The sequence below is a fragment of the Lissotriton vulgaris genome, chromosome 7, assembly GCF_964263255.1.
Source record: "Lissotriton vulgaris chromosome 7, aLisVul1.2, whole genome shotgun sequence".
Lineage (NCBI taxonomy): Eukaryota > Metazoa > Chordata > Amphibia > Caudata > Salamandridae > Lissotriton > Lissotriton vulgaris.
Window position 1 is genome coordinate 1,108,992,480 of NC_141695.1, and position 25,047 is coordinate 1,109,017,526.

The window sequence follows — 25,047 nt, forward strand, 5'->3', positions numbered from 1 at the left end:
CTTGGCCCAGGGACTGTTTCCTTACTGCTGTGCTTCCGAGGGTACACGGGCTACCTTCTTTCTTGGGCCCATTCGCTTCCTGCCTCACTCTCGCGGACCGCGGACTGCGGACTGCCGGGGAACTACAACCCCCAGAAGGCAGTGCTGCAGCGGGAGATTTGCCACGAGAAGACCTCTGCCACCGCATAAGAGCACCGGTGAGCACACGCGGCGCGGGACTCGCCTACTGACCTGCTGAGTGCCCGCCCATTTTCTTGGCCCTGGGACGGTTTCCTTGCTGCTGTGCTGCCGAGGGTACACGGGCTGCCTTCTTTCTTGGGCCCATTCGCTTCCTGCCTCACTCTGGCGGACCGCGGACTGCCGGGGAACTACAACCCCAGAAGTAAGCATGGGCGAATTTTGCGAATCGCGCGTTCGCGAATTTTGCGGATTTGCGAACTCGCAATCCGCAAAATCCGCGAATTCTCGCGAATTTGCGGATTTTTTTTGTGTTCGCGTAGGTTTCTGCCAGTTCGCGAGGGTTTTGTACAATTTCGCAAACGCGAACTTACCTGTCGGGTCGCAAGTTTTGCGAACTTGTTGTTTCTACGTGTCCAGCCTGTTTGGGACACTCTTCTTCATCACTGCCACTCTCTGTCACCACTGCCACTCTCTGACTACTCATGCCACCCTCTGGCCCACCCATGCCACCCTCTGTTTCATCACAGCACCCTCTGGTTGTCCAGTGTACATTATTGTGGCAAAGCAAAGCACACCTTCCCTGCCTCAAGTGACCTGAATTAATTTGGGGCTGATTAATGTGTCACAGAATATTTTTTTAGCTGGCACCTGCTTCCTTAGTGCTTCCTGATTAGTGATCTTTTGCACTTGCTAAGTGCTTTCATTGTTGCAAAATTAGTTACAACACCTGCCCTGCCCCAACTGACAATAATGAATTAGGGGCTGATTAATGTGTCACTGGATTTGAACTTCCAGCCTGGCTCCTGCTTGTCTGCCTTAGCTGTAATTCAGGACCTTTGTGTAACTATTCTGAGGGTCAGAGCAGGGTCACATAATAGTTGCAAGTAGGCAACTGAACTCTGGAGGGGCCCCTCAGGAAGCACTACAGGAAATGGCTACTAATGATGAGCTTGAACTTTTGAACCTGGTAAGTAGTTTCAGTTTTGCTAAGATCGTATTTCTGCAATTTAGCGCTTATTCGCGGGGCGCGAAGTTGAACTGGGAAGCCGCAAACTCACGCGAACATTGCGAGCAAGCCATAAAATCCGCTGCTCGCGGATTTGCGGATTTTGCGGGAAATTCGCAAATCTCGCGGATTGCGAATTTACCGAAAATCCGCAAAATCTGCGAGCGTAACGGATTTTCCGCCCATGCTTACCCAGAAGGCAGTGCGGCCGCGAGAGATTTGCTGCGCGAAGACCTCTGCCACGGCATAAGAGCACCAGTGAGCACCCACCGCGCGGGACGCGCCAACTGACCTGCTGAGTGCCCGTTTTCTTGGCCCAGGGACTGTTTCCTTACTGCTGTGCTTCCGAGGGTACACGGGCTACCTTCTTTCTTGGGCCCATTCGCTTCCTGCCTCACTCTCGCAGACCGCGGACTGCGGACTGCCGGGGAACTCCAACCCCCAGAAGGCAGTGCTGCAGCGGGAGATTTGCCACAAGAAGACCTCTGCCACCGCATAAGAGCACCGGTGAGCACACGCGGCCCGGGACTCGCCTACTGACCTGCTGAGTGCCCGTTTTCTTGGCCCTGGGACTGTTTCCTTGCTGCTGTGCTGCCGAGGGTACACGGGCTGCCTTCTTTCTTGGGCCCATTCGCTTCCTGCCTCACTCTGGCGGACCGCGGACTGCCGGGGAACTACAACCCCCAGAAGGCAGTGCGGCCGCGGGAGATTTGCTGCGAGAAGACCTCTGCCACGGCATAAGAGCACCAGTGAGCACCCGCCGCGCGGGACGCGCCAACTGACCTGCTGAGTGCCCGTTTACTTGGCCCAGGAACTGTTTCCTTACTGCTGTGCTTCCGAGGGTACACGGGCTACCTTCTTTCTTGGGCCCATTCGCTTCCTGCCTCACTCTCGCGGACCGCGGACTGCGGACTGCCGGGGAACTACAACCCCCAGAAGGCAGTGCTGCAGTGGGAGATTTGCCACGAGAAGACCTCTGCCACCGCATAAGAGCACCGGTGAGCACACGCGGAGCGGGACTCGCCTACTGACCTGCTGAGTGCCCGTTTTCTTGGCCCTGGGACTGTTTCCTTGCTGCTGTGCTGCCGAGGGTACACGGGCTGCCTTCTTTCTTGGGCCCATTCGCTTCCTGCCTCACTCTGGCGGACCGCGGACTGCCGGGGAACTACAACCCCCAGAAGGCAGTGCGGCCGCGGGAGATTTGCTGCGAGAAGACCTCTGCCATGGCATAAGAGCACCGGTGATCACCCTTGGCGCAGGACGCACGCAGGCGTGCCCGGGCAAAGCCCGGGCCAAGGGCGGGCCCGTCTGAGCCCGTCCGAGCACGAACGAGTATGGGACGGGACCACCCTCTTTGATTTTCTCTGCAGATTCGAACTGCAAGGTTGGTTTATTGCATTACATTACGCATTGTAGCTGGCAAAAACTGTTCTGGTTATAGAGCCCTGCAGATATTGTGTCTTAACTAAACGAGGACATGGCTTCAAGTAGTACGGGGAAGGGGAGAAAGTCAGCTACTGGAAGTGTTGTTGGGATACTAGATCAATTTTTAACTAGGGCAAAGTCCATGTTACAGCTGGAAATAGAACTAACTGAGAAAAGGCCATCTATGGATCCAATCTTTGATAAGCCGTCCTCATTGGGTCTACTGGCTAATGTCCAATCCCCGGTGCTCGTAACTTTGCCCCAGACGCAATCGCCCGTAATGGAAAAAGTAGCTGAGACTGCGCCTGTTGGACCTACTGGTGAGGGTAATCAACTGGCTGAAGTAGTTGGTAGCCTGCACAGTTCCCCAGTAAATATGTCACAAGTAGCAATTAATCTAAGTATACTTCCCCAAAGTTTGGGAACTACTAGATCGAGACTGTCGATCCGGTCGGCCCTGGACACTAACTCAGGGGATATTAGTAAAGTGCCTGATCAAGTAGTCAGAAGAAAGAGCGGAGGAACTACACTTACGAATAGGAAAACGAAATTGCAGAAACGTGCTATTATGGAAAGTGACCCAACTGTAGTTGCCCTTGATGGACCGCTGCCTGTAGTAAATGAGTCTATGATCATTGAAGCTAACGAAGACACGACCCCTCCTAAGAGTGGGGGTGACTTTTGGGCCAAAATGGAGCAGATATTTACAGAGTCCTGCCTCCCCATCCATGAAAGGCTGAACTCTATTGAGCTAAGACTATCTTGTTTGGAATCAATGTGCTTGCCAAAACAGGGTGGGGAGGCTATGCCGGTTGTGGAGTCTGTGAGCAAAGGTCGGGGTTCCCTTGGTCTTAGCCAAGTAGGCCTCCAGGGTACAGTGTTGTTGGGTACAAATACAGAAAGAGTCATACCAGTTCAACTAGGCACAGCTGGTAATAACCCAACCTTGCAGCCTGACCCAGTTGTACTTGATGCCCCAGTAACTACAAAGATTGTGGGAGGAAGGAGGGACACGGGGGATCAAAGTTCTAACCAAACAACTAATACGGGAAATGGGTTGAGAACCCCGGACAGAAATAGGCCCTCGCTACCTCGCCTAGACCTGCCCCCAGAATCTATACCATATGTGGTGGTCCTCGCTGAGGTCCCCTCCTTGAGCCAGGGAAAAATGGAGGACTACAGTGACCTCAAGAACAAATGTATCCACTGGTTGAACTACAATAAACCTCTCCCAAATCGGGGATCAAGTTAAATCCAATTTGTCAGACAAGTAGACTGGGTGGGGTCTCGGGGGAAAAACATAGAACTTGACTGTGTTGTGATCAATTTCAGGAATAATTGGACAGTCAAGCACATTTGCAATCTGGAAACAGGCAGCCCAGAAACATCAATAAAATCCCTTCCACTAACTTATTTCTATCCGGGCAATGCATATTTAGCACCCATCAGGGGAGGGAGGACCTGGGCGGGTAGGGAAATCCAGAGCGGCAATCACTTTATGGGTAATGTGAACTGGAATGGGCCCCAAAATCGCCCTTTGTCACGTGACATGTTCCATCACAACAACAGATATAGTTCCCCAAAATCTGTTAACTGACTACGGAAGATTAAGAAGATTAAGAAATCCCCACTTTTTGTAGTGGATAGCATGAACCTACTAACGAGTAAAGGCTAGTTTTTCTGAGATGAAGTGTTATATTATCAAAGACGTCCTTTTGGGGGATGAAGGCAAATTAGGGGAAAAAAGAGGCCAACAATGTGGTGATCCTATTAGTAGTAGTGGTGGGCCCCCCAAACACAAATAAAGGCGGTAGGAGTATGTGGACTGGGCTTGTGGACCAGGGGCAATAGAGGTATCAGGTTGTGATTCAGGTACGAGTTGGACACCGGTTCGTGGGGTTAAAGAGGGCTTTATTGGTATTCCTCGGTTTGTTCTTTACATTAACATTCTCCTTGTTCTAAACGTGAGTCTCTCTTTTGCAAACTGGCTGGGATCCGTTTTGGCGTTCTGGGGTTCTTCCTTCTCCTATACTGGGCACAGCGCTGCCTCTCAAGGTCTGGTCAGGGTCCGGGTTGTATGCTGCTCCCTTGACTCCGGTGTCCCATGGAAAGAGAAGACCAACAGAAAGGGAGCCGTTAGTTCAGCTGTCCGCTGGGGTTTAGGCACCGAGGGACCGGGTGTAGTGTGTTGGGAGAGGAGTCACCGGAGAACGTGCAGCTCTAACCCATGCCAGTGAAGTGGGTGGATTGTACACAGACGGTGAGGGAAAACGCTGGGTAAATGGACACAAGAGGGTGGGGGACGCAGGACACAAACAGGGGTTCTGTACACTATTTAACACGCTTGCTTCCCACCCAAGCCGCCATACGCTGCCGTACCTGGGAAAGCCACGCTCCTCCCCCGGGAGAGTGGCACGGCGGCTCGCAGGGTCGTTGGCCTCCTGGCTTTCCCACGGACTCTCCTCCGCCGACTTCCAGTTGTTCTTCGGGTTCTCTACTTCTTTCTTCGGTATCTCCGGTCTCTGGTTCTTCGTCTCCGTCTCCGCTCCTCGCCGTCTCTTCTGGGGTGATGTCACACGCCATGAACAACACTTCCTCCGTTTTAGCCAATCTGGACTCGCTGACGTGTGCAGGAGGCGGATCTTCCTCCTCCGTGTATGCCCACTTAAAGGAGCCGCTTTCCTCTTCATCGTTTTCGTCGTGATCTGTCCCCCATGACTCTATCTGCAAGGAAGGAGGTTGTACTGGGTCAATTCCGGGTGTCCACCACTCCTCATCAGTCCGCAGCCTCACCCCGTTACACCACTCCTCATCAGTCCGCAGCCTCACCCCGTTACACTCCTCCCCCCCTGGATTCTCCCGATCGGGGAGAATGGTCATGGGCATGCGAGAGAGGAAATCAGCGTTCCCATTGTCCCTCCCCTTCCTATGTACAACTGTAAAAGAAAAGGGCTGGAGGAAGAGAAACCACCGCAGTATCCTAGCGTTCTGTGTCCGGTTCTTTTGCATCCACTGCAAAGGGGCATGATCTGAGTAGAGGGTAAAGGCCTTCCTCTCCAGATAATACCGTAACTTCTCCACTGCCCATCGTATGGCCAGACACTCTTTTTCAACTGTTGGGTACCTTTGTTCTCGTGGGTGGAGTTTTCTGCTTATGTACAGTATAGGGTGTTCTACTTTGTCTTCCCCTATTTGTGACAGGACTGCTCCTATACCTGTGTCCGAAGCATCTGTGGCTAGTGTAAATGGTTTTTCAAAGTCTGGGGGTAGCAACACAGGACTAGTGGGGATGGCATTCTTCAATAGAATGAAGGCATCCCGGGCTTCCTGTGAAGGTGGGTGAGGTAGGGTGTTTTTGACGTTTTTTTGGAGTAAATTGATCAGAGGAGTGGCGATATCGGCAAAGTTCTTTACGAAGCGCCGATAGTAGCCCATGAGGCCCAAAAAGGCCCTGAGTTCCTTTTTGGTTGATGGAAACGGAATTTCTGTAATAGCTTTGATTTTCTCCTCTTGGGGGGCTATCACTCTGTCCCCTAGCATAAACCCAAGATACTTCACTTTTGAGAAAGCCGCCCTGGATTTCCTGGCGTTGACATGCAATCGGGCATCTCTCAAAGAGGCCATAACCCGGGTTACATGCTCCAGGTGCTCTGTCCATGTATGACTGAAGATGACGATGTCATCCAAATACACAGAACTGTAGCTGTTATGTGGGGTTAATACAGTATTCATAAGTCTCTGGAACGTGGCAGGCGCACCGTGGAGGCCGAAGGGAAGGACATTGAACTCGTATAATCCCTCCTCTGTGGCAAATGCAGTTTTGTGGCGGTCCTCCTCCCTTAAGGGTACCTGCCAATAACGCTTTGTCAAGTCCAGGGTCGTTATGTATTTGGCTTCCCCAATACGTTCAATCAATTCGTCCACCCTGGGTATGGGGAACGCATCGAAGGAGGAAATGGCGTTCAATGCCCTGAAGTCCATGCAAAAACGGGTGGACCCATCAGGCTTGGGCACCATGACTATCGGGGATGACCAGTTACTTTTCGAGGGTCTGATGACACCAAGCTCTAGCATACTAGCGACTTCCTTTCTCACGTCCGCCCTTTTCGCTGCTGGTATGCGATATGCTCTTTGTTTTACTATACTGCCCTGGGTTGTATGTATCTCATGTTCTGCCAGGTGGGTGCAGCCAGGGGTGTCGGAAAACAAGGGGGAGAAAGGGCGGAGTTCGTTCAGCAGTTCTTGTTTCTCCGTGTCGGATAACTCCAGGTTGATGGGTAGGAAGGCTAGGGTCGATTTCTCACTGCCTTCAGGAAGGGTCAGATTGGAGGAACGAGGTACTGGTCCCAACCATTTTTTTAGGAGATTCATGTGAAAGGACTGCTTACGGGTGGGCGACATTTGTAACCTGTATGTGGTACTGCCGAACTTCTCTAGTACTTGATACGGCCCTTTCCATTTGCTCCTGAATTTCTGAGTGGAGGAAGGGAGTAATACTAGTGCCCAGCCCCCTTGGTCCAGGGTTCTCCATCGTTTACCTTTATCATAATACCGTTTTTGGTGACTTTGGGCCGACTTCAGGTTTGAATAGGCCAAACCCCTCAGTTTCCCCAAACGTGACCTCAACTGCTGGGTGTATTCTAGAAGGGACCGCTGTTGGTTAGCCTCTTCTTTTTCCCATGCTTCCCTGGTTATTTCGAGCAGGGACCTTGGTTGCCGGCCATACAGTAGTTCAAAGGGAGAGTATCCAAGGCTACTCTGGACCTGTGCTCTTACCACATAGAGAGCCAACGGGAGCATTCTATCCCAGTCCTTATTTTCTGAAGTCAACAGTTTCTTGAGGGTGGTTTTTAGAGTCCGGTTGTATCTTTCCACTAAACCATCTGTTTGTGGGTGGTAAGCAGACGTGCGGATGTCTTGTAGGTCCAGTGTTTTGCATACCTCTCTCATCATACGTGACACAAAGGGCGTCCCCTGATCCGTCAGGATCTCGCGGGGAAACCCAACCCTCGAAAACAGTTCAACAAGTTTTTCTGCCACATTCTTTGTGGTGGGCTGCTTAATGGAAACGCCTCCGGGAAACGGGTGGAGTAATCCACTACCGCTAGTGCATAGGTATGTCCCCCAGAGGAACGGGGCAGGGGCCCTATGAGATCCATGCCCACACGTTCCCATGGATTGCCGATAATGGGCAGGGGTTGTAACGGTACCGCTGGGGGTCTGGTCATATTTTTCCTCTGACACACCTCACAATGTTGACAATAGGCCTCTGTCTCTTTATAGATACCCGGCCAATAAAACAAGCGCAATATGTTTTGGGTAGTCTTCTCTGCCCCACTGTGTCCGGCTGTCAAATGAGTGTGGGCGTAGAACAATATCTGTTCTCGGAATGCACGGGGCACCACCAGTTGCCTAGGCTCTCCCTCCTTCCCTTCCCGATATAACAGGTCATTTTCAATACTAAAGCGGGGGTATCTCTGAGACGAGTTGATGGTCTGTGCAATGTGTGCGGCTTCCCATGCATTCAAGAGTGTTGGGTCGTTAGACTGTGCAAACCTAAACCCCCTGTCAATGACCCATGGTTCAGTGGAGAGGTAAGCCTCTGCAGGACGTCTGTCTAACTCCCTTTTAAACAGGGCTAGGAATTGTGGATTGTCCACCCCTAATATCAGTTCTTCAGGTAAGGACCCCACCACTCCAACTCTTACTGTACAGGGTTCCCTCCCTGTCGGGTGGATGGTAATACGTGCTATGGGATAGGTCTTGACGTCCCCGTGAACACACCGAATGTGTACTTCGCCCTCCTGCCCTATCTGAGAGGGATACACGAGTTTCTCCCTTATTACTGACTGTCTACAACGCGAGTCTAGGAGTGCTTTTACAGGAGTGTGGTTCACCCGTACCCTTACGTAATAGGAAGGCCCCATTTCTGCGCTGTACATCACTGCCTTAGGAATGTACCCAACTTCCATGGGTTCCTCCGCTGGTTTTTTTCTGGGACACAACCGTGCTATGTGGCCCCACTCCCCGCACTCAAAGCACTGGGGTCCTCTTAGAGGAGGTATGTCCGGGCGGAAGGGCCGTGTTTTCACAGGTTCGAAGACGGCCTTCTTTTTCTCCATCTTGGGTGGAGGGACCGATGTCTTAGAGGATTTCTCCGTCTCCCAAGGAAAGGTTCGAGGAGCGGCCCTTGTATAGTTTGCCGCCATTTCAATCGCCTGAGCTGCGGTCAGGCCTGGATGTTGCCTCAAGCATCTTTGGGTACCATATGGTAGTGCTTCCATGAACTGTTCCAAAATGATGCTTGTCATGACCTCTTCTTTGCTCCGAGTGTCGGGTCTTAGCCATTTTTCCGCCGCCATTTTCAGACGTAGGTACAATGTTTTTGGGTTTTCTCCTGTGACTCCTTTTTCCTTCCGAAACCTGAGTCTGTATGCCTCTGCATCCATACCAAGGTGATCCAGTATCACCCCCTTGATCTCGGTATAGGTGGATGTTCCTGAATGGTTAGCGACCTGGTATGCTGTCTGTGCTTCTCCCGCCAGCAAGGGAGCGAGAAAGAAAGGCCATTTGTCCTCTGGCCACCCACATGCCCGAGCAGCTCTCTCGAAATTGACCAGGAAGGCGTCCGGGTCTTCACCTATGACGTACTTCTGTAGGGAGACCCCCGATGGGTGAGGTCCGAAAGGTCTTCGTTCTACCGACACTGCGGTTCCTGGGGTCTGCACCACTTTTTGTAAGTTGTCCATTTGTTGAGTCATGGTGCTGCGGAATAGGGCTCGGTCTGCATCAGCGGTACTGATTTGTTGGCCAATAGCCCACTCCAGTTTCTGTTGCCCATCTATTAAGGTTTGGATAACCTGTTCCATGATCGGGTCTTGCTCTGAGGGAGTAGATCCCACTTCTGACACCACTGTGGACTGGGCTTGTGGACCAGGGGCAATAGAGGTATCAGGTTGTGATTCAGGTACGAGTTGGACACCGGTTCGTGGGGTTAAAGAGGGCTTTATTGGTATTCCTCGGTTTGTTCTTAACATTAACGTTCTCCTTGTTCTAAACGTGAGTCTCTCTTTTGCAAACTGGCTGGGATCCGTTTTGGCGTTCTGGGGTTCTTCCTTCTCCTATACTGGGCACAGCGCTGCCTCTCAAGGTCTGGTCAGGGTCTGGGTTGTATGCTGCTCCCTTGACTCCGGTGTCCCATGGAAAGAGAAGACCAACAGAAAGGGAGCCGTTAGTTCAGCTGTCCGCTGGGGTTTAGGCACCGAGGGACGGGGAGTAGTGTGTTGGGAGAAGAGTCACCGGTGAACGTGCAGCTCTAACCTATGCCAGTGAAGTGGGTGGATTGTACACAGACGGTGAGGGAAAACGCGGGGTAAATGGACACTAGAGGGTGGGGGACGCAGGACACAAACAGGGGTTCTGTACACTATTTAACACGCTTGCTTCCCACCCAGGCCGCCATACGCTGCCGTACCTGGGAAAGCCACGCTCCTCCCCCGGGAGAGTGGCACGGCGACTTGCAGGGTCGTTGGCCTCCTGGCTTTCCCACGGACTCTCCTCCGCCGACTTCCAGTTGTTCTTCCGGTTCTCTACTTCTTTCTTCGGTATCTCCGGTCTCTGGTTCTTCGTCTCCGTCTCCGCTCCTCGCCGTCTCTTCTGGGGTGATGTCACACGCCATGAACAACACTTCCTCCGTTTTAGCCAATCTGGACTCGCTGACGTGTGCAGGAGGCGGATCCTCCTCCTCCGTGTATGCCCACTTAAAGGAGCCGCTTTCCTCTTCATCGTTTTCGTCGTGATCTGTTCCCCATGACTCTGTCTGCAAGGAAGGAGGTTGTACTGGGTCAATTCCGGGTGTCCACCACTCCTCATCAGTCCGCAGCCTCACCCCGTTACACCACTCCTCATCAGTCCGCAGCCTCACCCCGTTACACAGTACTTACCGAAAATGGAGGTGCTGGGGCAAGACTACTTGGGACTAGTGGTGACAGTAGTGCAATTGGGGGGGGGACTGTACTTACTGGTGAGTTATTTCTAAGACCAACTAACTGTGGTTTAAATGTAAGCCCCATATGAGGAGGCAAATGGGAGCATCAACATCCTATCCTGGAATGTCGCTGGGTTAAAAAACAAATTGATATCCGACGACTGGGTCATGTTCATGGACAAACATGACATTTGCCTTATGCAGGAGATGTGGGCCCTGAATAACAATCAGCAGTGTGGATTTGCCACATTTAATACTCTGATAAACAACAGAAGACGCTAGTGCTAGTCAATTAAACACAAAAACCTTTTTTATCCAAAAACTTTGGAATCAAACCAAATGTTTTTTTTGTTTTTATTTTCATTTAGTTCATTTATTTTTCTCAGTGTTTCTTTTTCCACATATTATTACTTTTCATTTCTCAAACGTTATAATTTTTCGGACCTTATGTACAAAACCTAAACATTAATATTTACAAAACAATTTACCAACAAGATCATTTGAGCTTTCAAACATACTCCACTCATACCATTACAGATAAAAAAACAGCTGAAATTATAATGTTCACAGCAAAGCCATATGACATCTGTTGTCTCAAAAGAGAAAATTAAATCTATTGTCTAATCTTTTGATTTGTTCTGTCTTTTTTCAATGGCTATTCACAGTCTACGCGTTTCGAACTCGCGTTTATTTACAGAGATCTCATCAGCACCATAGTCTGTAAAAGAGGAAAAACCTTGCTTTAGAAAGATGCTCTTTCCTAGTGTCTACATGCTGAGCACTTCAATCCTATCAACCTCCATATCTTACCTCTTTTAAATCAGAGCATAGAGAAATGGCAGTGTCCCCGACGTGTGATCAATTCTAAGGCAGAAAAACGGCAAAAGGAATGAAAAAGAAATGCACAACGTCACAATCAACTTTTACGCCACTGGCAGCTCAATCCATTCAAGCCATCATGTTATTGTCCCACTTACTTTTACACAATGGGCGAGGGTCTAGAGCTTGTTAATTTGTACAGCCTGGCTCTCTACCAAAGAAAATGGAGCTTAATGAGTATTAGTTTCTCATGTCCCTATTACTCCACATTTGAAAACAACATTAGTTGTATGTACCTGTTTTTTTGGCTGCCAGCTTTTGATGTCCGGGGTCCAGTGCTCCCGCCTGCAAGGAATAGCCAGACGAGGCGTAATTAATGCGCGGGGTAAAAAGCGTTTTTCGGGAAAATCAATCTTAATGCACAAAGACGGTTACCCTAACAGGTCGGGGCGCCAAGCATAGAATGCATTCTTGCCTCGGTTCACACGCCGTGTTCTTGAGATGTAGTCTCAAGCGTGTGCTGTCCCTTAAATCGACCGAGTCCAATGGTGTTTCTACTTTTATTCTTATGGGGCGGCATATTTTTTCTATTTTCCATTCCAATTTACTTTCTATTCCGAAGTGTTAAAATGTCACTCAATCCAATGAGTATGTGTTTACCATTTAATTTAATCAATACAAGATTTTTCGCACTGAACTTCACCGAGTGAGGTGTTTGAACTTCGATTGTATCAGGCCTTGGTCATGAATCAAAATCGGTCAAGGGTGTTACGTTGAGCATGAGGTGCATCATGGGTTTTGAAGTTCAAAAACCTAATTCGTTGTAATTGCCCTAGATGCTGCCACCATCTATAAAATTTCAGTTTGTCAGTTGTGTGGTCATGTGGTGGCATGGGTGTCAATCAATCTCAAAAGGCCAGTTTCAGCAGCCTCCTATTCCAAGGATGCCACCTGGCTCATATTGCAGTCACGAAATTAAAGGTTGGGCCATTTATTTATCCTAGTTTGAACAGTTCAGTTAGTTCATTCAGTCCCTCTATTACAGAAATAAATTTCACTTTCAGCATTGCTTCCCTTCTCAAGATCTTGGCTTCTAGGTCTCCACCTCTTGCATCGTTATCCACTTTTGAAATCACTGTCCAGATTAAGTCTGTTTCCTTATGATTATTTTCAAGCCAGTGATTAACAAGGGGTGCTGATACCACATTACTTTTAATTCTCGATTTGTGCTGTTGAATCCTGGTTCGCACCTCTTGACTGGTTTTCCCGATATACAGTTGGTTGCAGGGACATAATATTCCATATATGACAAACCGGGATTTACAATTCGTGAATGTGTCATGTTTCCACTTTATGTTTTTGTGCTTTAACAGACTTCCTTCCTTTGTTGAATCACAACATGAACACACCCCACATTTGTGGTGTCCTTGAATAGACGGTAAACCCAACATTGTTCTTATATCTGTATTTTTTTCTTTTTGTGGCAGTGCCGCTCTTACTAATTGGTTGGCAATGCTAGAGTTCTTTTTAAATGCAAATAAAGGTTCTTTGTTAAATGCTTCATCTAAGTTTCTCAGTAGATGCCAGTTTTTTTACTAGCTTTTTCAATGCATTCGAATTGGGGCAAAACGTGGACACAAAAAACATTCTCTCAGTTTCTTTTTTTGTTTTTCTTTCCAATAGGCTTTCCCGCGGTGTCCACCATGCTCTTTTGAGGGACTTTTTCAATAATTTTTTCGGGTAACCTCGCTGTAACAGATTGTTTGTAAGGTACTCCTCATGTCTCAAATGCTCATCCTTATATTGGCAATTCCTTCGAATTCTTAAATATTGCCCATAAAGGAGGTTATCTTTGAGGCTCCGAGGGTGGATGCTTTTAAAATGAAGGGCTTTATTGCGGTCCGTTGTTTTTTTGTATAGTGTTGTCACTAATCCACCTTCAGAAGGGTATACCTCGACATCTCGAAATGGCATCTTATTCTGAGAATGTTCCATTCTGAATTTGATCGTTGGCACTTTATTATTTATCCAATCATGGAATTTCTTCAAATCATCCTCTGTCCCTGTCCAGACGAAAAAAATATCGTCTATGAAACAATACCAATTGTTAATCCATTGGGAGAATGGATTGTCCCGATTGATAACAGTATCCTCGTATTTCGACATGAATAGGATTGCTAGTTCTGGGGGGCCCATCGCCACACCACCTGTTTGGAAGAAAAATTCTCCATTAAAATTAAAATAATTCTTTTTAAGTGCAAATTCCGCTAACCTTAGAATAAAAGAAGTCGGTATTTGATGGGGTCTTCTTCTCTCTTCTAGAAATGCTTCTAATACATAGATCCCCTCTTCTTGCGGGATCTGTGTGTATAAGGACGTAATGACCATTGTCACCATCCAGTGGGTATCAACATTAAATTCAATTGTCATCAGTTTATTTATAAAATCTGTAGTGTCCTGTACAAATTACTTAACTTGTGATGGGAAGGGTTTCAGGAAGAAGTCCACAAACTTGAAAATAGGTTCTAGTAATGATTGGCACCCTGAAACAATCGGTCGTCCCGGGGGTGTTTTTTCCTCTTTATGTATCTTTGGTAAGACATAAAATATTGGAGTTCTCGGATGTTTAATTTTTAGATACTCCATCTCTTTTTTGCCCAGGAAACCCAATGTGAAGCCCTCATCAATGATTTTGTGTAATTCCTGTTTTAATTGTGATGTAGGGTCCTTGTTAATTTTCCGGTAACATGTCCTATCATTAAGTTGCCTTTCTACCTCATGGATATACAAAGCCTTTGTCACGGTTCGCTGGGTTTGCCGCTCCCGGCCACTCGCCATAGCACACACGGAAGTACCGGGAGACTCACTTCCGGGCGGAAGTTGTGTCCAGGTCTAGTCCTGGGCAGTTGACCTGGGAGCACTGTAGCACTTCCGGGGGAAACGCTTAAACATTCCGTTTCCCGCCAGCTCAGTGCTTCGAATTCCTGACTGGATGCTCCTTAGACGCGGAAGCCATTGCCGGAGCTGAGACGCGTCAGTTACCTGCTGGACTACGCCGCGCAGGAGCGCTATCTGGTGTTTATTTCAAGCCGCGCTGTTCGCTGTTTGTTGGCAAGTGTACGCTGCGCCGGAGCGCTTATCTTTGTATTTCTTGAACTCGCGCAGGAGCGCTTATTGCAATACTATTCAGGGCGGTATCTGTTTTGCCTCCCTTAACCCTTGCCATGCTGGAGCTCTGCACGTGGGTCAAGGGTCCATTGCACAGGAGTGCTTTGCTTTGAGTTTTTTGTTTACTGTTGGTTTCCCCATCGCGCAGGAGCGCTGTTATGAGGAGATGCTCGCTAAGCAGGAGCATTGTATATAGCTTGTTTTTGTTACCAGGGATGCCATAACATTTGTTACTACATTCTAAAGACACGCTACACGCGCAGGAGCGCTTTCCTTATTTATTTATATTTTATTGTTTATTTATATTTAATTTTTATAGAGCGCACAGCTACCCGGAGGTTTCCCGGCGCTAAACCAGCAAGGAGGTGTACAGTCGCATAGATTATTGATCGAAAAGCCAAGTTTTCACATCTCTTCGGAACTTTAGATAGTTGGGTTCAATCTGAATAGACAAAGGGAGAGAGTTCCACAGGGATGGTGCCAGAAAAGCAAAAGATCGACCACCCATTCTGGCTCTCTTCGTCCTAGGGATCTGAAGTTTATGTTGACTGGATGAACGAAGAGTGCGGGAGGGAAGGTACGGATGAATTAGAGATCTCAAATACTGATGGGCCTTGCCAGTGTTAATTTTATGTATAAGACAGAGAGCCTTGAATTTACAGCGACTATCAATGCATAGCCAATGGAGGCTACGACGGTGCAGGGATATGGAGGATTTGTAAGGTAATTTACACAATAGACGGACTGCCATGTTCTGGACCGTTTGTAATTTACGGATTACCTCTTTGCCCGCTCCCAGAAAGAGAACATTACCATAGTCCAGGCGAGATGTTATTAACGCCTGGACTACGGTTTTCTGGGTGTCCAAAGAAAGCATCCAGGTGATTTTCCTCAACCATTTGAGGATGGTTATACAAATGGAAGAGACTCTCACGGCATGTTATATCATGTCCTTTTGGTTTGAAGTACTTAATGCGCAGGAGCGCTTTCCTTTGGTTCAATCTTGGGTGCACCGTGCAGGAGCTCCTCACCTGCACTATCCTTATCAGGAGCTGACCTGCTGTTTGGGTTCCGCGACCTCCAGAAGCACTGGTGAGTCCCCGTAAAGGGCATTGGTTCTGTGTGTGTTATGTGGGGTGGTTCCTTTCTGATCTAGATCTGTTTCTGATTCGGTTCTTTTCTGGTTTCCAGCTGGCACCGGATAACCGCAAGCTCCACAGCCTCGTTCAACCTCTACACCCTGGCTCCCTTCCCTGCGTCCATCTCATCCCTGCTAGGTCTTAACCTTCCACGAGGGTCAGGTGGATTCAGGGACAGGTGCTCTTGTCTTCTCTACGGATTTGCTTCTCAAGCAAGGGTAAGTCTTGTGGGGCACCTGACAGCCTTGTCCCAGATCACAAGGGCGCCCCCTTTATCAGCCTGTTTCATTATGACTGAGGTATCTTTTTTCAAATTCACTAGTGCCTCTGATTCCACTTTGGATAGATTGTGTTTGATCCATTTTCTTTTTGTTTCCACTTCAGTCACTGCAGATAAAATCGTTCTTTCGAAAGTGATTACTTCTTTGGGCACCTTGCTACTGGGAGGACAGAAGACAGATTTTTTTCTCAATCCAGTAGTTCCTGATGGTGATTGACATATCTTTTTGGCAAAAAAAGGATTTTAATCGTACTTTTCGGCAGAACTCGATCACTTCTGTTTTTAACTTGACAAAATCTGTCTGTCTGGTTGGAACAAATGTCAGTCCTTTTTTCAATACCTTCTCTTCGTCATTTGTAAGGATTCTATTAGATAAATTGAATATTGGTGATAGAGCTAGTTCTTGTAGTTCTGTCTTTTTGTGGACATTTCCCATGGTTGCTGATTGAATCTTGTTTTTCCACGAGATTTTGTTTGGCCTCTGGCTAAAAAAGAAGATGCTCCTTGATGTTGCTGTTGGACTCCTCCACGTCTATTGTTGTTTCTCTGCGGGGTTGAGTTCTCACCCTCACTGCTGCTGCCAAAAGAGGATGTGTCCGAGAATGTGATAAAATTGTTCTGTGATCTTCCCTGATATTCCTGAAGATGCTTCCTTGCTTCTGGTCTTGTACAAAAATCCGGCTGTAGGAAGGGGTATACTTTCTCTAAATTAAAGTTCTTTTTGTCCTTTTCAAATTGTGCTGTTTTTTGATTTATTTGTATAATCCCTAAACTCTCCGATATCTTTTTTGTCTTTTTCAAGTAGAATTTTTGAATCCGAAATTAGTTGGTTTGTTGAAATTGCAGATTCTAATGCTTCAATTTCCTCCAGCTGATCTTTAGACAGTCTTTGAGCTGTTTCAATGGTGAGCACCATTAGGTCGTGGCTACATTTTGTGTCTATGTAGCTGTAACCTTTTTTATATAGGGGGTCTTCTGTAAAAATTACAGGGACGTTTTTAATCTGTAAACCGCCTGGGATTGTTCCACTTCTTAGGTGTTGAAGTAAGAAGTGACCATGCAGGTCAGTTCGGATTTGTTTTTTCTTTAATCTTGTTAACGTATCGATTTCGTTTTGAGCAGAGGTGCTTAATGATGCAGAGGCAAATAGTGGAGGTGCAGCAAGTAATTTCTTTATATGTTCCTCGCTATAAGCAAATGTTTCATTTTCAGACATACTATCACAAATTCACAGCTCACTCTTACCAAAAGGTCCACTCAAAAAGCCTTATCACACGGACGCAGAACCCTAATTCCTGCTACAGTTCACAAACTAATTACAATTCTAACTCAGCTTCCTTCAACTGAGACAAGAACCACACAGGCTGTTGCCTGCAAATACTACCAAATCAACACCACTGGGTCTGGGCTCCCAATAGCACAGCTTAGCCACAAGCTACTGATAAACAACAGAAGATGCTAGTGCTAGTCAATTAAACACAAAAACCTTTTTTATCCAAAAACATTGGAAGCAAACCAAATGTTTTTTTTTGTTTTTATTTTTTTTAGTTCATTTATTTTGCTCAGTGTTTTTTTCCCACATATTATTACTTTTCATCTCTCAAACTTTAAAATTTTTCGGACCTTATGTACAAAACCTAAACATTAATATTTACAAAACAATTTACCAACAAGATCATTCAAGCTTTCAAACATACTCCACTTATACCATTAGAGATAAAAAAAAACAGCTGGAATTATAATGTTAACAGCAAAGCCATATGACATCTGTTGTCTCAAAAGAGAAAATTTAATCTATTGTCTAATCCTTTGATATATTCAGTCTTTTTTCAATGGCTATTCACAGTCTACGCATTTCGAACTCGCGTTTATTTACAGAGTTCTCATCAGGACCATAGTCTGTAAAAGAGGAAAAACCTTGCTTTAGAAAGATGCTCTTTCTTAGTGTCTACATGCTGAGCACTTCACTCCTATCAACCTCCATATCTTACCTCTTTTAAATCAGAGCATAGAGAAATGGCAGTGTCCCCGACGTGTGATCAATTCTAAGGCAGAAAAACGCCAAAAGGAAAGAAAAAGAAATGCACAACGTCACAATCAACTTTTACGCCACTGGCAGCTCAATCCATTCAAGCCATCATGGTATTGTCTAACTTACTTTTACACGATGGGCGGGGGTCTAGGGCTTGTTAATTTGTACAGCCTGGCTCTCTAGCAAAGAAAATGGAGCTTAATGAGTATTAGTTTCTCATATCCCTATTACTTCAAATTTGAAAACAACATTAGTTGTATGTACCTGGTTTTTTGTCTGCCAGCTTTTGATGTCCGGGGTCCAGTGCTCCCGCCTGCAAGGAATAGCCAGACGAGGCGTAATTAATGCGCGGGGTAAAAAGTGTTTTACGGGAAAATCAAACTTAATGCGCAAAGACGGTTACCTTAACAGGTCGGGGCGCCAAGCATAGAATGCATTCTTGCCTCGGTTCACACTCCGCGTTCAGAGTAGCGTTGACTTCCGGTTTTGCCAAGGGTCACAGGAGATGTAGTCTCAAGCGTGTGCTGTCCCTTAAATCGACCGAGTCCAATGGTGTTTCTACTTTTATTCTTATGTGGTGGCATATTTTTCCTATTTTGCATTCCAATGTACTTGCTATTCCGAAGTGTTAAAATGTCACTCAATCCAATGAGTATGTGTTTACCATTTAATTTAATCAATACATGATTTTTCACGCTGAACTTCACCAAATAAGGAGTTTGAACTTCGATTGTATCAGGCCTTGGTCATGAATCAAAATCGGTCAAGGGTGTTACGTTGAGCATGAGGTGCATCATGGGTTTTGAAGTTCAAAAACCCCATTCGTTGTAATTGCCCTAGATGCTGCCACCATCTATAAAATTTCTGTTTGTCAGTTGTGTGGTCATGTGGTGGCATGGGTGTCAATAAATCTCAAAAGGCCAGTTTCAGCAGCCTCCTATTCCAAGGATGCCACCTGGCTCATATTGCAGTCACGAAATTAAAGGTTGGGCCATGTATTTATCCTAGTTTGAACAGTTCAAATAGTTCATTCAGTCCCTCTATTGCAGAATTAAATTTCACTATCAGCATTGCTTCCCTTCTTGAGATCTTGGCTTCTAGGTCGCCACCTCTTGTGTCGTTATCCACTTTTGAAATCACTGTCCAGATTAAGTCTGTTTCCTTATGATAATTTTCAAGCCAGTGATTGCCAAGGGGTGCTGATACCACATTATTTTTAATTCTCGATTTGTGCTGTTGAATCTTGGTTTTCACCTCTTGACTGGTTTTCCCGATATACAGTTGGTTGCAGGGACATATTATTCCATGTATGACGAACCGGGATTTACAATTCGTGAAAGTGTCATGTTTCCACTTTATGTTTTTGTGTTCAAACAGACTTCCTTCCTTTGTTGTATCACAACATGAACACACCCCACATTTGTGGTGTCCTTGGATAGGCGGTAAACCCAACATTGTTCTTAGATCTGGATTTTTTTCTTTTTTTGGCAGTGCCGCTCTTACTAATTGGTTGGCGATGCTAGAGTTCTTTTTAAATGCAAATAATGGTTCTTTGTTAAATGCTTCATCTAAGTTTCTCAGTAGATGCCAGTTTTTTTTTACTAGCTTTTTCAATGCATTCGAATTGGGGCAAAACGTGGACACAAAAACCATTCTCTCAGTTTCTTTTTTTGTTTTTCTTTCCAATAGGCTTTCCCGCGGTGTCCACCACGCTCTTTTGAGGGACTTTTTCAATAATTGTTTCGGGTAACTTCTCTGTAACAGATTGTTTGTAAGGTTCTCCGCATGTCTCAAATACTCATCCTTATATTGGCAATTCCTTCGAATTCTTAAATATTGCCCATAAGGGAGGTTATCTTTGAGGCTCCGAGGGTGGTTGCTTTTAAAATCAAGCAAAAACAACAGGTGATGGACCGAATGTGGATCAATGTCACACACTCAACCCAGTCCAAAGATCTGGGCCCAAATCCATCGTTTTTTTGCACTCCACACCACCCTGGGTTAGACAATGGCGATATGCAAATCAGCTCTGACCCTGTGCCCCATGGGAACAGTCCAGTCCGAACTACAAAAGCCATGTCCTTCCCAGAACGGAATCAAGCATCCGAGGACCGGACCGGTTTCGAGGTAACACCTCTCATCAGCCCGGCTAGCTTGACTCCAGTGGTGTGGAGTGCCTGGGACCCACGTCTGGGCATCCCCAGCGCACTTAGGGCGGAATATGCAAAAACAACAGGTGATGGACCGAATGTGGATCAATGTCACACACTCAACCCAGTCCAAAGATCTGGGCCCAAATCCATCGTTTTTTTGCACTCCACACCACCCTGGGTTAGACAATGGCGATATGCAAATCAGCTCTGACCCTGTGCCCCATGGGAACAGTCCAGTCCGAACTACAAAAGCCATGTCCTTCCCAGAACGGAATCAAGCATCCGAGGACCGGACCGGTTTCGAGGTAACACCTCTCATCAGCCCGGCTAGCTTGACTCCAGTGGTGTGGAGTGCCTGGGACCCACGTCTGGGCATCCCCAGCGCACTTAGGGCGGAATATGCAAAAACAACAGGTGATGGACCGAATGTGGATCAATGTCACACACTCAACCCAGTCCAAAGATCTGGGCCCAAATCCATCGTTTTTTTGCACTCCACACCACCCTGGGTTAGACAATGGCGATATGCAAATCAGCTCTGACCCTGTGCCCCATGGGAACAGTCCAGTCCGAACTACAAAAGCCATGTCCTTCCCAGAACGGAATCAAGCATCCGAGGACCGGACCGGTTTCGAGGTAACACCTCTCATCAGCCCGGCTAGCTTGACTCCAGTGGTGTGGAGTGCCTGGGACCCACGTCTGGGCATCCCCAGCGCACTTAGGGCGGAATATGCAAAAACAACAGGTGATGGACCGAATGTGGATCAATGTCACACACTCAACCCAGTCCAAAGATCTGGGCCCAAATCCATCGTTTTTTTGCACTCCACACCACCCTGGGTTAGACAATGGCGATATGCAAATCAGCTCTGACCCTGTGCCCCATGGGAACAGTCCAGTCCGAACTACAAAAGCCATGTCCTTCCCAGAACGGAATCAAGCATCCGAGGACCGGACCGGTTTCGAGGTAACACCTCTCATCAGCCCGGCTAGCTTGACTCCAGTGGTGTGGAGTGCCTGGGACCCACGTCTGGGCATCCCCAGCGCACTTAGGGCGGAATATGCAAAAACAACAGGTGATGGACCGAATGTGGATCAATGTCACACACTCAACCCAGTCCAAAGATCTGGGCCCAAATCCATCGTTTTTTTGCACTCCACACCACCCTGGGTTAGACAATGGCGATATGCAAATCAGCTCTGACCCTGTGCCCCATGGGAACAGTCCAGTCCGAACTACAAAAGCCATGTCCTTCCCAGAACGGAATCAAGCATCCGAGGACCGGACCGGTTTCGAGGTAACACCTCTCATCAGCCCGGCTAGCTTGACTCCAGTGGTGTGGAGTGCCTGGGACCCACGTCTGGGCATCCCCAGCGCACTTAGGGCGGAATATGCAAAAACAACAGGTGATGGACCGAATGTGGATCAATGTCACACACTCAACCCAGTCCAAAGATCTGGGCCCAAATCCATCGTTTTTTTGCACTCCACACCACCCTGGGTTAGACAATGGCGATATGCAAATCAGCTCTGACCCTGTGCCCCATGGGAACAGTCCAGTCCGAACTACAAAAGCCATGTCCTTCCCAGAACGGAATCAAGCATCCGAGGACCGGACCGGTTTCGAGGTAACACCTCTCATCAGCCCGGCTAGCTTGACTCCAGTGGTGTGGAGTGCCTGGGACCCACGTCTGGGCATCCCCAGCGCACTTAGGGCGGAATATGCAAAAACAACAGGTGATGGACCGAATGTGGATCAATGTCACACACTCAACCCAGTCCAAAGATCTGGGCCCAAATCCATCGTTTTTTTGCACTCCACACCACCCTGGGTTAGACAATGGCGATATGCAAATCAGCTCTGACCCTGTGCCCCATGGGAACAGTCCAGTCCGAACTACAAAAGCCATGTCCTTCCCAGAACGGAATCAAGCATCCGAGGACCGGACCGGTTTCGAGGTAACACCTCTCATCAGCCCGGCTAGCTTGACTCCAGTGGTGTGGAGTGCCTGGGACCCACGTCTGGGCATCCCCAGCGCACTTAGGGCGGAATATGCAAAAACAACAGGTGATGGACCGAATGTGGATCAATGTCACACACTCAACCCAGTCCAAAGATCTGGGCCCAAATCCATCGTTTTTTTGCACTCCACACCACCCTGGGTTAGACAATGGCGATATGCAAATCAGCTCTGACCCTGTGCCCCATGGGAACAGTCCAGTCCGAACTACAAAAGCCATGTCCTTCCCAGAACGGAATCAAGCATCCGAGGACCGGACCGGTTTCGAGGTAACACCTCTCATCAGCCCGGCTAGCTTGACTCCAGTGGTGTGGAGTGCCTGGGACCCACGTCTGGGCATCCCCAGCGCACTTAGGGCGGAATATGCAAAAACAACAGGTGATGGACCGAATGTGGATCAATGTCACACACTCAACCCAGTCCAAAGATCTGGGCCCAAATCCATCGTTTTTTTGCACTCCACACCACCCTGGGTTAGACAATGGCGATATGCAAATCAGCTCTGACCCTGTGCCCCATGGGAACAGTCCAGTCCGAACTACAAAAGCCATGTCCTTCCCAGAACGGAATCAAGCATCCGAGGACCGGACCGGTTTCGAGGTAACACCTCTCATCAGCCCGGCTAGCTTGACTCCAGTGGTGTGGAGTGCCTGGGACCCACGTCTGGGCATCCCCAGCGCACTTAGGGCGGAATATGCAAAAACAACAGGTGATGGACCGAATGTGGATCAATGTCACACACTCAACCCAGTCCAAAGATCTGGGCCCAAATCCATCGTTTTTTTGCACTCCACACCACCCTGGGTTAGACAATGGCGATATGCAAATCAGCTCTGACCCTGTGCCCCATGGGAACAGTCCAGTCCGAACTACAAAAGCCATGTCCTTCCCAGAACGGAATCAAGCATCCGAGGACCGGACCGGTTTCGAGGTAACACCTCTCATCAGCCCGGCTAGCTTGACTCCAGTGGTGTGGAGTGCCTGGGACCCACGTCTGGGCATCCCCAGCGCACTTAGGGCGGAATATGCAAAAACAACAGGTGATGGACCGAATGTGGATCAATGTCACACACTCAACCCAGTCCAAAGATCTGGGCCCAAATCCATCGTTTTTTTGCACTCCACACCACCCTGGGTTAGACAATGGCGATATGCAAATCAGCTCTGACCCTGTGCCCCATGGGAACAGTCCAGTCCGAACTACAAAAGCCATGTCCTTCCCAGAACGGAATCAAGCATCCGAGGACCGGACCGGTTTCGAGGTAACACCTCTCATCAGCCCGGCTAGCTTGACTCCAGTGGTGTGGAGTGCCTGGGACCCACGTCTGGGCATCCCCAGCGCACTTAGGGCGGAATATGCAAAAACAACAGGTGATGGACCGAATGTGGATCAATGTCACACACTCAACCCAGTCCAAAGATCTGGGCCCAAATCCATCGTTTTTTTGCACTCCACACCACCCTGGGTTAGACAATGGCGATATGCAAATCAGCTCTGACCCTGTGCCCCATGGGAACAGTCCAGTCCGAACTACAAAAGCCATGTCCTTCCCAGAACGGAATCAAGCATCCGAGGACCGGACCGGTTTCGAGGTAACACCTCTCATCAGCCCGGCTAGCTTGACTCCAGTGGTGTGGAGTGCCTGGGACCCACGTCTGGGCATCCCCAGCGCACTTAGGGCGGAATATGCAAAAACAACAGGTGATGGACCGAATGTGGATCAATGTCACACACTCAACCCAGTCCAAAGATCTGGGCCCAAATCCATCGTTTTTTTGCACTCCACACCACCCTGGGTTAGACAATGGCGATATGCAAATCAGCTCTGACCCTGTGCCCCATGGGAACAGTCCAGTCCGAACTACAAAAGCCATGTCCTTCCCAGAACGGAATCAAGCATCCGAGGACCGGACCGGTTTCGAGGTAACACCTCTCATCAGCCCGGCTAGCTTGACTCCAGTGGTGTGGAGTGCCTGGGACCGTTCTGGGAAGGACATGGCTTTTGTAGTTCGGACTGGACTGTTCCCATGGGGCAACAGGGTCAGAGCTGATTTGCATATTGCCATTGTCTAACCCAGGGTGGTGTGGAGTGCAAAAAACGATGGATTTGGGCCCAGATCTTTTGACTGGGGGATTGTGTGACATTGATCCACATTCGGTCCATCACTTGTTGTTTTTGCAATTGACGCCCTAAGTGCGCTGGGGATGCCCAGACGTGGGTCCCAGGCACTCCACACCACTTGGAGTCAAGCTAGCCGGGCTGATGAGAGGTGTTACCTCGAAACCGGTCCGGTCCTCGGATGCTTGATTCCGTTCTGGGAAGGACATGGCTTTTGTAGTTCGGACTGGACTGTTCCCATGGGGCAACAGGGTCAGAGCTGATTTGCATATTGCCATTGTCTAACCCAGGGTGGTGTGGAGTGCAAAAAACGATGGATTTGGGCCCAGATCTTTTGACTGGGGGATTGTGTGACATTGATCCACATTCGGTCCATCACTTGTTGTTTTTGCAATTGACGCCCTAAGTGCGCTGGGGATGCCCAGACGTGGGTCCCAGGCACTCCACACCACTTGGAGTCAAGCTAGCCGGGCTGATGAGAGGTGTTACCTCGAAACCGGTCCGGTCCTCGGATGCTTGATTCCGTTCTGGGAAGGACATGGCTTTTGTAGTTCGGACTGGACTGTTCCCATGGGGCAACAGGGTCAGAGCTGATTTGCATATTGCCATTGTCTAACCCAGGGTGGTGTGGAGTGCAAAAAACGATGGATTTGGGCCCAGATCTTTTGACTGGGGGATTGTGTGACATTGATCCACATTCGGTCCATCACTTGTTG

The 25,047-nt window shown here is 48.2% G+C and overlaps 1 protein-coding gene across 2 annotated transcripts in view; it reads left to right on the forward strand.

Annotated features, from left to right (window-relative positions):
- LOC147702989 (exocyst complex component 1-like) overlaps positions 1-25,047 on the forward strand; it is a 106,821-nt gene that overhangs the window by 56,873 nt on the left and 24,901 nt on the right. The window contains exon 1 of one of the 2 annotated variants that reach the window (XR_015297268.1): positions 2,441-2,570. The exons of the other annotated variant lie outside the window; for it this stretch is intronic. The gene's annotated coding sequence lies outside the window, so the exon portion shown is untranslated. Of the gene's footprint in view, positions 1-2,440; positions 2,571-25,047 lie in introns of those variants that run through there. 2 annotated transcript variants of the gene reach the window in all.